Raw genomic sequence first — 12,050 nt, 5'->3', positions numbered from 1 at the left:
GCTTTCTGAGAAACTTCTTTGTGTTCTGTGAAATCATCTCCCAGAGTTACAGCTTTCCCTTCAAGAAGCCTTTCGGTGAGACAGTTCTTGTGGAATTGGCAAAGTGATATTAGGAAGACCCTAGAGGGCTATGGTGAAAAAGCAAATATCCTCCGATGAAATCTGGAAAAAAGCTTTCTGAGAAACTGCTCTGAGATATGTGACTTCCACTCACAGAGTTACATCTGTATTTCGTGGACCTCTTTGCTAGCCTTATTTCTGTGGAATCTGAGAACAGATATTTCGGATCCCTTTGAAGACTATAGGGCCAAAGGAAATATCCTCCGATAACAAAGAGAAAGAAGCTTTCTGAGAGACTTCTTTGTGTTCTGTGAAATCATCTCACAGAGTTACAGCTTTCCCCTCTAGAAGCCTTTCGCTAAGACAGTTCTTGTGGAATTGGCAAAGTGATATTTGGAAGCCCTTAGAGGGCTATGGTGAAAAAGGAAATATCCTCAGATGAAATCTGGAAAGAAGCTTTCTGAGAAACTGCTCTGTGATATGTGACTTCCACTCACAGAGTTACATCTGTATTTCGTGGATCTCTTTGCTAGCCTTATTTCTGTGGAATCTGAGAACAGATATTTCGGATCATTTTGAAGACTATAGGGCCAAAGGAAATATCCTCCGAAAACAAAGAGAAAGAAGCTTTCTGAGAAACTTCATTGTGTTCTGTGAAATCATCTCACAGAGTTACAGCTTTCCCCTCAAGAAGCCTTTCGCTAAGACAGTTGTTGTGGAATTGGCAAAGTGATATTTGGAAGCCCATAGAGGGCAATGGTGAAAAAGGAAATATCCTCCGATGAAATCTGGAAAGAATCTTTCTGAGAAACTGCTCTGTGATATGTGACTTCCACTCTCATTGTTACATCTGTATTTCGTGGATCTCTTTGCTAGCCTTATTTCTGTGGAATCTGAGAACAGATATTTCGGATTCCTTTGAAGACTATGGGGCAAAGGAAATATCCTCCGATAACAAAGAGAAAGAAGCTTTCTGAGAAACTTCATTGTGTTCTGTGAAATCATCTCCCAGAGTTACAGCTTTCCCCTCAAGAAGCCTTTCGCTAAGACAGTTCTTGTGGAATTGGCAAAGTGATATTTGGAAGCCCCTAGAGGGCTATGGTGAAAAAGGAAATATCCTCCGATGAAATCTGGAAAGAAGCTTTCTGAGAAACGGCTCTGTGATATGTGACTTCCACTCACAGAGTTACATCTGTATTTCGTGGATCTCTTTGCTAGCCTTATTTCTGTGGAATCTGAGAACAGATATTTCGGATCCCTTTGAAGACTATAGGGCCAAAGGAAATATCCTCCGATAACAAAGAGAAAGAAGCTTTCTGAGAAACGTCTTTGTATTCTGTGAAATCATCTAACAGAGTTACAGCTTTCCCCTCAAGTAGCCTTTCGCTAAGACAGTTCTTGTGGAAGTGGCAAAGTGATATTCAAAAGCCCATAGAGGGCTATGGTGAAAAAGGAAATATCCTGCGATGAAATCTGGAAAGAAGCTTTCTGAGAAACTGCTCTGAGATATGTGACTTCCACTCTCAGAGTTACATGTGTATTTCGTAGATCTCTTTGCTATCCTTATTTCTGTGGAATCTGAGAACGGATATTTCGGATCCCTTTGAAGACTATAGGGCCAAAGGAAATATCCTCCAATAATAAAGTGAAAGAAGCTTTCTGAGAAACTTCTTTGTGTTCTGTGAAATCATCTCACAGAGTTACAGCTTTCCCCTCAAGAAGCCTTTCGCTAAGACAGTTCTTGTGGAATTGGCAAAGTGATATTTGGAAGCCCTTCGAGGGCTATGGTGAAAAAGGAAATATCCTCCGATGAAATCTGGAAAGAAGCTTTCTGAGAAACTGCTCTGTGATATGTGACTTCCACTCACAGAGTTACATCTGTATTTCGTGGATCTCTTTGCTAGCCTTATTTCTGTGGAATCTGAGAACAGATATTTCGGATCCCTTTGAAGACTATAGGGCCAAAGGAAATATCCTCCGATAACAAAGAGAAAGAAGCTTTCTGAGAAACTTCTTTGTATTCTGTGAAATCATCTAACAGAGTTACAGCTTTCCCTTCAAGTAGCCTTTCGCCAAGACAGTTCTTGTTTAATTGGCAAAGTGATATTCAAAAGCCCATAGAGGGCTATGGTGAAAAAGGAAATATCCTCCGATGAAATCTGGAAAGAAGCTTTCTGAGAAACTGCTCTGTGATATGTGACTTCCACTCTCAGAGTTACATCTGTATTTCGTAGATCTCTTTGCTAGCCTTATTTCTGTGGAATCTGAGAACAGATATTTCGGATCCCTTTGAAGACAATAGGGCCAAAGGAAATATCCTCCGATACTAAAGTGAAAGAAGCTTTCTGAGAAACTTCTTTCTGTTCTGTGAAATCATCTCACAGAGTTACAGCTTTCCCCTCAAGAAGCCTTTCGCTAAGACAGTTCTTGTGGAATTGGCAAAGTGATATTTGGAAGCCCATAGACGGCTATGGTGAAAGAGGAAATATCCTCCGATGAAATCTGGAAAGTTTTCTGAGAAACTGCTCTGTGATATGTGACTTCCACTCACAGAGTTAAATCTGTATTTCGTGGATCTCTTTGCTAGCCTTATTTCTGTGGAATCTGAGAACAGATATTTCGGATCCCTTTGAAGACTATAGGCACAAAGGAAATATCCTCCCATAAAGAAGAGAAAGAAGCTTTCTGAGAAACTTCTTTCTGTTCTGTGAAATCATCTCACAGAGTTACAGCTATCCCCTCAAGAAGCCTTTCGCTAAGACAGTTCTTGTGGAATTGGCAAAGTGATATTTGGAAGCCCATAGAGGGCTATGGTGAAAAAGGAAATATCCTCCGATGAAATCTGGAAAGACGCTTTCTGAGAAACTGCTCTGTGATATGTGACTTCCACCCACAGAGTTACATCTGTGTTTCGTGGATATCTTTGCTAGCCTTATTTCTGTGGAATCTGAGAACAGATATTTCGGATCCAGTTGAAGACTATAGGGACAAAGGAAATATCCTCCGATAACAAAGAGAAAGAAGCTTTCTGAGAAACTTCTTTGTGTTCTGTGAAATCATCTCACAGAGTTACAGCTTTCCCCTCAAGAAGCCTTTCGCTAAGACAGTTCTTGTGGAGTAGGCAAAGTGATATTTGGAAGCCCATAGAGGGCTATGGTGAAAAAGGAAAGATCCTCAGATGAAATCTGGAAAGAAGCTTTCTGAGAAACTACTCTGTCATATGTGACTTCCACTCACAGAGTTACATCTGTATTTCATGGATCTCTTTGCTAGCCTTATTTCTGTGGAATATGAGAACAGATATTTCGGATCCCTTTGAAGTCTATAGGGGCAAAGGAAATAATCTCCGATAACAAAGAGAAAGAAGCTTTCTGAGAAACTTCTTTGTGTTCTGTGAAATCATCTCACAGAGTTACAGGTTTCCCCTCAAGAAGCCTTTCGCTAACACAGTTCTTGTGGAATTGGCAAAGTGATATTTGGAAGCCCATAGAGGGCTATGATGAAAAAGGAAATATCCTCCGAAGAAATCTGGAAAGAAGCTTTCTGAGAAACTGCTCTGTGATATGTGTCTTCCACTCAAAGAGTTACATCTGTATTTCGTGGATCTCTTTGCTAGCCTTATTTCTGTGGAATCTGAGAACAGATATTTCGGATCCCTTTGAAGACTATAGGGCCAAAGGAAATATCCTCCGATAACAAAGAGAAAGAAGCTTTCTGAGAAAGTTCATTGTGTTCTCTCAAATCATCTCACAGAGTTACAGCTTTCCCCTCAAGAAGCATTTCGCTAAGACAGTTCTTGTGGAATTGGCAAAGTGATATTTGGAAGCCCATAGAGGTCTATGGTGAAAAAGGAAATATCCTCCGATGAAATCTGGAAAGAAGCTTTCTGAGAAACTGCTCTGTGATATGTGACTTCCACTCACAGAGTTACCTCTGTATTTCGTGGATCTCTTTGCTAGCCTTATTTCTGTGGAATCTGAGCACAGGTATTTCAGATCCCTTTGAAGACTATAGGGCCAAAGGAAATATCCTCCGATAACAAAGAGAAAGAAGCTTTCTGAGAGACTTCTTTGTGTTCTGTGAAATCATCTCACAGAGTTACAGCTTTCCCCTCTAGAAGCCTTTCGCTAAGACAGTTCTTGTGGAATTGGCAAAGTGATATTTGGAAGCCCATAGAGGGCTATGGTGAAAAAGGAAATATCCTCAGAAGAAATCTGGAAAGAAGCTTTCTGAGAAACTGCTCTGTGATATGTGACTTCCACTCACAGAGTTACATCTGTATTTCGTGGATCTCTTTGCTAGCCTTATTTCTGTGGAATCTGAGAACAGATATTTCGGATCCCTTTGAAGTCTATAGGGGCAAAGGAAATAATCTCCGATAACAAAGAGAAAGAAGCTTTCTGAGAAACTTCTTTGTGTTCTGTGAAATCATCTCACAGAGTTACAGGTTTCCCCTCAAGAAGCCTTTCGCTAACACAGTTCTTGTGGAATTGGCAAAGTGATATTTGGAAGCCCATAAAGGGCTATGATGAAAAAGGAAATATCCTCCGATGAAATCTGGAAAGAAGCTTTCTGAGAAACTGCTCTGTGATATGTGTCTTCCACTCACAGAGTTACATCTGTATTTCGTGGATCTCTTTGCTAGCCTTATTTCTGTGGAATCTGAGAACAGATATTTCGGATCCCTTTGAAGACTACACGGCCAAAGGAAATATCCTCCGATAACAAAGAGAAAGAAGCTCTCTGAGAAACTTCATTGTGTTCTGTGAAATCATCTCACAGAGTTACAGCTTTCCCCTCAAGAAGCATTTCGCTAAGACAGTTCTTGTGGAATTGGCAAAGTGATACTTGAAAGCCCATAGAGGGCTATGGTGAAAAAGGAAATATCCTGCGATGAAATCTGGAAAGAAGCTTTCTGAGAAACTGCTCTGTGATATGTGACTTCCACTCACAGAGTTACCTCTGTATTTCGTGGATCTCTTTGCTAGCCTTATTTCTGTGGAATCTGAGCACAGGTATTTCGGATCCCTTTGAAGACTATAGGGCCAAAGGAAATATCCTCCGATAACAAAGAGAAAGAAGCTTTCTGAGAGACTTCTTTGTGTTCTGTGAAATCATCTCACAGAGTTACAGCTTTCCCCTCTAGAAGCCTCTCGCTAAGACAGTTCTTGTGGAATTGGCAAAGTGATATTTGGAAGCCCATAGAGGGCTATGGTGAAAAAGGAAATATCCTCAGATGAAATCTGGAAAGAAGCTTTCTGAGAAACTGCTCTGTGATATGTGACTTCCACTCACAGAGTTACATCTGTATTTCGTGGATCTCTTTGCTAGCCTTATTTCTGTGGAATCTGAGAACAGATATTTCGGATCATTTTGAAGACTATAGGGCCAAAGGAAATATCGTCCGATAACAAAGAGAAAGAAGCTTTCTGAGAAACTTCATTGTGTTCTGTGAAATCATCTCACAGAGTTACAGCTTTCCCCTCAAGAAGCCTTTCGCTAAGACAGTTCTTGTGGAATTGGCAAAGTGATATTTGAAAGCCCGTAGAGGGCTACGGTGAAAAAGGAAATATTCTCCGATGAAATCTGGAAAGAAGCTTTCTGAGAAACTGCTCTGTGATATGTGACTTCCACTCACAGAGTTACATCTGTGTTTCGTGGATCTCTTTGCTAGCCTTATTTCTGTGGAATCTGAGAACAGATATTTCGGATCCCTTTGAAGACTATAGGGCCAAAGGAAATATCCTCCGATAACAAAGAGAAAGAAGCTTTCTGAGAAACTTCTTTGTGTTCTGTGAAATCATCTCACAGAGTTACAGCTTTCCCCTCAAGAAGCCTTTCGCTAAGACAGTTCTTGTGGAATTGGCAAAGTGATATTTGGAAGCCCATAGAGGGCTATGGTGAAAAAGGAAATATCCTCCGATGAAATCTGGAAAGAAGCTTTCTGAGAAACTGCTCTGTGATATGTGACTTCCAATCTTATAGTTACATCTGTATTTCGTGGATCTCTTTGCTAGCCTTATTTCTGTGGAATCTGAGAACAGATATTTCGGATTCCTTTGAAGACTATAGGGCCAAAGGAAATATCCTCCGATAACAAAGAGAAAGAAGCTTTCTGAGAAACTTCATTGTGTTCTGTGAAATCATCTCCCAGAGTTACAGCTTTCCCCTAGAGAAGCCTTTCGCTAAGACAGTTCTTGTGGAATTGGCAAAGTGATATTTGGAAGCCCCTAGAGGGCTATGTTGAAAAAGGAAATATCCTCCGATGAAATCTGGAAAGAAGCTTTCTGAGAAACTGCTTTGTGATATATGACTTCCACTCTCAGAGTTACATCTGTATTTCGTGGATCTCTTTGCTAGCCTTACTTCTGTGGAATCTGAGAACCGATATTTCGGATCCCTTTGAAGACTATAGGGCCAAAGGAAATATCCTCCGATAACAAAGAGAAAGAAGCTTTCTGAGAAACTTCTTTGTATTCTGTGAAATCATCTAACAGAGTTACAGCTTTCCCCTCATGTAGCCTTTAGCTAAGACAGTTCTTCTGGAATTGGGAAAGTGATATTCAAAAGCCCATAGAGGGCTATGTTGAAAAAGGAAATATCCTCCGATGAAATCTGGAAAGAAGCTTTCTGAGAAACTGCTCTGAGATATGTGACTTCCACTCTCAGAGTTACATCTGTATTTCGTAGATCTCTTTGCTAGCCTTATTTCTGTGGAATCTGAGAACGGATATTTGGGATCCCTTTGAAGACTATAGGGCCAAAGGAAATATCCTCCGATAATAAAGTGAAAGAAGCTTTCTGAGAAACTACTTTGTGTTCTGTGAAATCATCTCACAGAGTTACAGCTTTCCCCTCAAGAAGCCTTTCGCTAAGACAGTTCTTGTGGAATTGGCAAAGTGATATTTGGAAGCCCTTCGAGGGCTATAGTGAAAAAGGAAATATCCTCCGATGAAATCTGGAAAGAAGCTTTCTGAGAAACTGCTCTGTGATATGTGACTTCCACTCACAGAGTTACATCAGTATTTCGTGGATCTTTTTGCTAGCCTTATTTCTGTGGAATCTGAGAACAGATATTTCGGATCCCTTTGAAGACTATAGGGCCAAAGGAAATATCCTCCGATAACAAAGAGAAAGAAGCTTTCTGAGAAACTTCTTTGTATTCTGTGAAATCATCTAACAGAGTTACAGCTTTCCCTTCAAGTAGCCTTTCGCTAAGACAGTTCTTGTGGAATTGGCAAAGTGATATTCAAAAGCCCATAAAGGGCTATGGTGAAAAAGGAAATATCCTCCGATGAAATCTGGAAAGAAGCTTTCTGAGAAACTGCTCTGTGATATGTGACTTCCACTCAAAGAGTTACATCTGTATTTCGTGGAACTCTTTGCTAGCCTTATTTCTGTGGAATCTGAGAACAGATATTTCAGATCCCTTTGAAGACTATAGGCACAAAGGAAATATCCTCCCATAAAAAAGAGAAAGAAGCTTTCTGAGAAATTTCTTTGTGTTCTGTGAAATCATCTCACAGAGTTACAGCTTTCCCCTCAAGAAGCCTTTCGCTAAGACAGTTCTTGTGGAATTGGCAAAGTGATATTTGGAAGCCCATAGAGGGCTATGGTGAAAAAGGAAATATCCACCGATGAAATCTGGAAAGAAGATTTCAGAGAAACTGCTCTGTGATATGTGACTTCCACTCACAGAATTACACCTGTATTTCGTGAATCTCTGTGCTAGCCTTATTTCTGTGGAATCTGAGAACAGATATTTCGGATCCCTTTGAAGACTATAGGGCCAAAGGAAATATCCTCCGATAACAAAGAGAAAGAAGCTTTCTGAGAAACTTCTTTGTGTTCTGTGAAATCATCTCACAGAGTTACAGCTTTCCCCTCAAGAAGCCTTTCGCTAAGACAGTTCTTGTGGAATTGCCAAAGTGATATTTGGAAGCCCTTCGAGGGCTATAGTGAAAAAGGAAATATCCTCCGATGAAATCTGGAAAGAAGATTTCTGAGAAACTGCTCTGTGATATGTGACTTCCACTCACAGAGTTACATCTGTATTTCGTGGATCTCTTTGCTAGCCTTATTTCTGTGGAATCTGAGAACAGATATTTCGGATCCCTTTGAAGACTATGGGGCCAAAGGAAATATCCTCCGATAACAAAGAGAAAGAAGCTTTCTGAGAAACTTCTTTGTATTCTGTGAAATCATCTAACAGAGTTACAGCTTTCCCCTCAAGTAGCCTTTCGCTAAGACAGTTCTTATGGAATTGGCAAAGTGATATTCAAAAGCCCATAGAGGGCTATGGTGAAAAAGGAAATATCCTCCGATGAAATCTGGAAAGAAGCTTTCTGAGAAACTGCTCTGAGATATGTGACTTCCACTCACAGAGTTACATCTGTGTTTCGTGGATCTCTTTGCTAGCCTTATTTCTGTGGAATCTGAGAACGGATATTTCGGATCCCTTTGAAGACTATAGGGCCAAAGGAAATATCCTCCGATAATAAAGTGAAAGAGACTTTCTGAGAAACTTCTTTGTGTTCTGTGAAATCATCTCACAGAGTTACAGCTTTCCCCTCAAGAAGCCTTTCGCTAAGACAGTTCTTGTGGAATTGGCAAAGTGATATTTAGAAGCCCATAGAGGGCTATGGTGAAAAAGGAAATATCCTCCGATGAAATCTGGAAAGAAGCTTTCTGAGAAACTGCTCTGTGATATGTGACTTCCACTCACAGAGTCACATCTGTTTTTCGTGGATCTCTTTGCTAGCCTTATTTCTGTGGAATCTGAGAACAGATATTTCGGATCCCTTTGAAGACTATAGGGCCAAAGGAAATATCCTCCGATAACAAAGAGAAAGAAGCTTTCTGAGAAACTTCTTTGTATTCTGTGAAATCATCTAACAGAGTTACAGCTTTCCCTTCAAGTAGCCTTTCGCTAAGACAGTTCTTGTGGAATTGGCAAAGTGATATTCAAAAGCCCATAGAGGGCTATGGTGAAAAAGGAAATATCGTCCGATGAAATCTGGAAAGAAGCTTTCTGAGAAACTGCTCTGTGATATGTGACTTCCACTCTCAGAGTTACATCTGTATTTCGTAGATCTCTTTGCTAGCCTTATTTCTGTGGAATCTGAGAACAGATATTTCGGATCCCTTTTAAGACTATAGGGCCAAAGGAAATATCCTCCGATAATAAAGTGAAAGAAGCTTTCTGAGAAACTTCTTTCTGTTCTGTGAAATCATCTCACAGAGTTACAGCTTTCCCCTCAAGAAGCCTTTCCCTAAGACAGTTCTTGTGGAATTGGCAAAGTGATAATTGGAAGCCCATAGAGGGCTATGGTGAAAAAGGAAATATCCTCCAATGAAATCTGGAAAGAAGCTTTCTGAGAAACTGCTCTGTGATATGTGACTTCCACTCACAGAGTTACATCTGTGTTTCGTGGATATCTTTGCTAGCCTTATTTCTGTGGGATCTGAGAACAGATATTTCGGATCCAGTTGAAGACTATAGGGACAAAGGAAATATCCTCCGATAACAAAGAGAAAGAAGCTTTCTGAGAAACTTCTTTGTGTTCTGTGAAATCATCTCACAGAGTTACAGCTTTCCCCTCAAGAAGCCTTTCGCTAAGACAGTTCTTGTGGAATTGGCAAAGTGATATTTGGAAGCCCTTCGAGGGCTATGGTGAAAAAGGAAATATCCTCCGATGAAATCTGGAAAGAAGCTTTCTGAGAAACTGCTCTGTGATATGTGACTTCCACTCACAGAGTTACATCTGTATTTCGTGGATCTCTTTGCTAGCCTTATTTCTGTGGAATCTGAGAACAGATATTTCGGATCCCTTTGAAGACTATAGGGCCAAAGGAAATATCCTCCGATAACAAAGAGAAAGAAGCTTTCTGAGAAACTTCTTTGTATTCTGTGAAATCATCTAACAGAGTTACAGCTTTCCCTTCAAGTAGCCTTTCGCTAAGACAGTTCTTGTGGAATTGGCAAAGTGATATTCAAAAGCCCATAGATGGCTATGGTGAAAAAGGTAATATCCTCCGATGAAATCTGGAAAGAAGCTTTCTGAGAAACTGCTCTGTGATATGTGACTTCCACTCTCAGAGTTATATCTGTATTTCGTAGATCTCTTTGCTAGCCTTATTTCTGTGGAATCTGAGAACAGATATTTCGGATCCCTTTTAAGACTACAGGGCCAAAGGAAATATCCTCCGATAATAAAGTGAAAGAAGCTTTCTGAGAAACTTCTTTCTGTTCTGTGAAATCATCTCACAGAGTTACAGCTTTCCCCTCAAGAAGCCTTTCGCTAAGACAGTTCTTGTGGAATTGGCAAAGTGATATTTGGAAGCCCATAGAGGGCTATGGTGAAAAAGGAAATGTCCTCCGATGAAATCTGGAAAGAAGCTTTCTGAGAAACTGCTCTGTGATATGTGACTTCCACTCACAGAGTTACATCTGTGTTTCGTGGATATCTTTGCTAGCCTTATTTCTGTGGAATCTGAGAACAGATATTTCGGATCCAGTTGAAGACTATAGGGACAAAGGAAATATCCTCGGATAACAAAGAGAAAGAAGCTTTCTGAGAAACTTCTTTGTGTTCTGTGAAATCATCTCACAGAGTTACAGCTTTCCCCTCAAGAAGCCTTTCGCTAAGACAGTTCTTGTGGAGTAGGCAAAGTGATATTTGGAAGCCCATAGAGGGCTATGGTGAAAAAGGAAAGATCCTCAGATGAAATGTGGAAAGAAGCTTTCTGAGAAACTACTCTGTCATATGTGACTTCCACTCACAGAGTTACATCTGTATTTCATGGATCTCTTTGCTAGCCTTATTTCTGTGGAATATGAGAACAGATATTTCGGATCCCTTTGAAGTCTATAGGGGCAAAGGAAATAATCTCCGATAACAAAGAGAAAGCAGCTTTCTGAGAAACTTCTTTGTGTTCTGTGAAATCATCTCAGAGTTACAGCTTTCCCCTCAAGAAGCCTTTCGCTAAGACAGTTCTTGTGGAATTGGCAAAGTGATATTTCGAAGCCCATAGAGGGCTATGATGAAAAAGGAAATATCCTCCGATGAAATCTGGAAAGAAGCTTTCTGAGAAACGGCTCTGTGATATGTGACTTCCACTCTCAGAGTTACATCTGTATTTCGTAGATCTCTTTGCTAGCCTTATTTCTGTGGAATCTGAGAACAGATATTTCGGATCCCTTTTAAGACTATAGGGCCAAAGGAAATATCCTCCGATAATAAAGTGAAAGAAGCTTTCTGAGAAACTTCTTTCTGTTCTGTGAAATCATCTCACAGAGTTACAGCTTTCCCCTCAAGAAGCCTTTCGCTAAGACAGTTCTTGTGGAATTGGCAAAGTGATATTTGGAAGCCCATAGAGGGCTATGGTGAAAAAGGAAATATCCTCCGATGAAATCTGGAAAGAAGCTTTCTGAGAAACTGCTCTGTGATATGTGACTTCTACTCACGGAGTTACCTCTGTATTTCGTGGATCTCTTTGCTAGCCTTATTACTGTGGAATCTTAGCACAGGTATTTCGGATCCCTTTGAAGAATATAGGTCCAAAGGAAATATCCTCCGATAACAAAGAGAAAGAAGCTTTCTGAGAGACTTCTTTGTGTTCTGTGAAATCATCTCACAGAGTTACAGCTTTCCCCTCTAGAAGCCTTTCGCTAAGACAGTTCTTGTGGAATTGGCAAAGTGATATTTGGAAGCCCATAGAGGGCTATGGTGAAAAAGGAAATATCCTCCGATGAAATCTGGAAAGAAGCTTTCTGAGAAACTGCTCTGTGATATGTGACTTCCACTCACAGAGTTACATCTGTATTTCGTGGATCTCTTTGCTAGCCTTATTTCTGTGGAATCTGAGAACAGATATTTCGGATCCCTTTGAAGACTATAGGGCCATAGGAAATATCCTCCGATAACAAAGAGAAAGAAGCTTTCTGAGAAACTTCATTGTGTTCTGTGAAATCATCTCACAGAGTTACA

Source organism: Macaca mulatta, chromosome 12 (genome assembly GCF_049350105.2).
Source record: "Macaca mulatta isolate MMU2019108-1 chromosome 12, T2T-MMU8v2.0, whole genome shotgun sequence".
Classification (NCBI taxonomy): Eukaryota; Metazoa; Chordata; class Mammalia; order Primates; family Cercopithecidae; genus Macaca; species Macaca mulatta.
The sequence above is the reverse complement of the archived record's forward strand: the minus strand, read 5'-3'. Positions refer to the sequence as shown.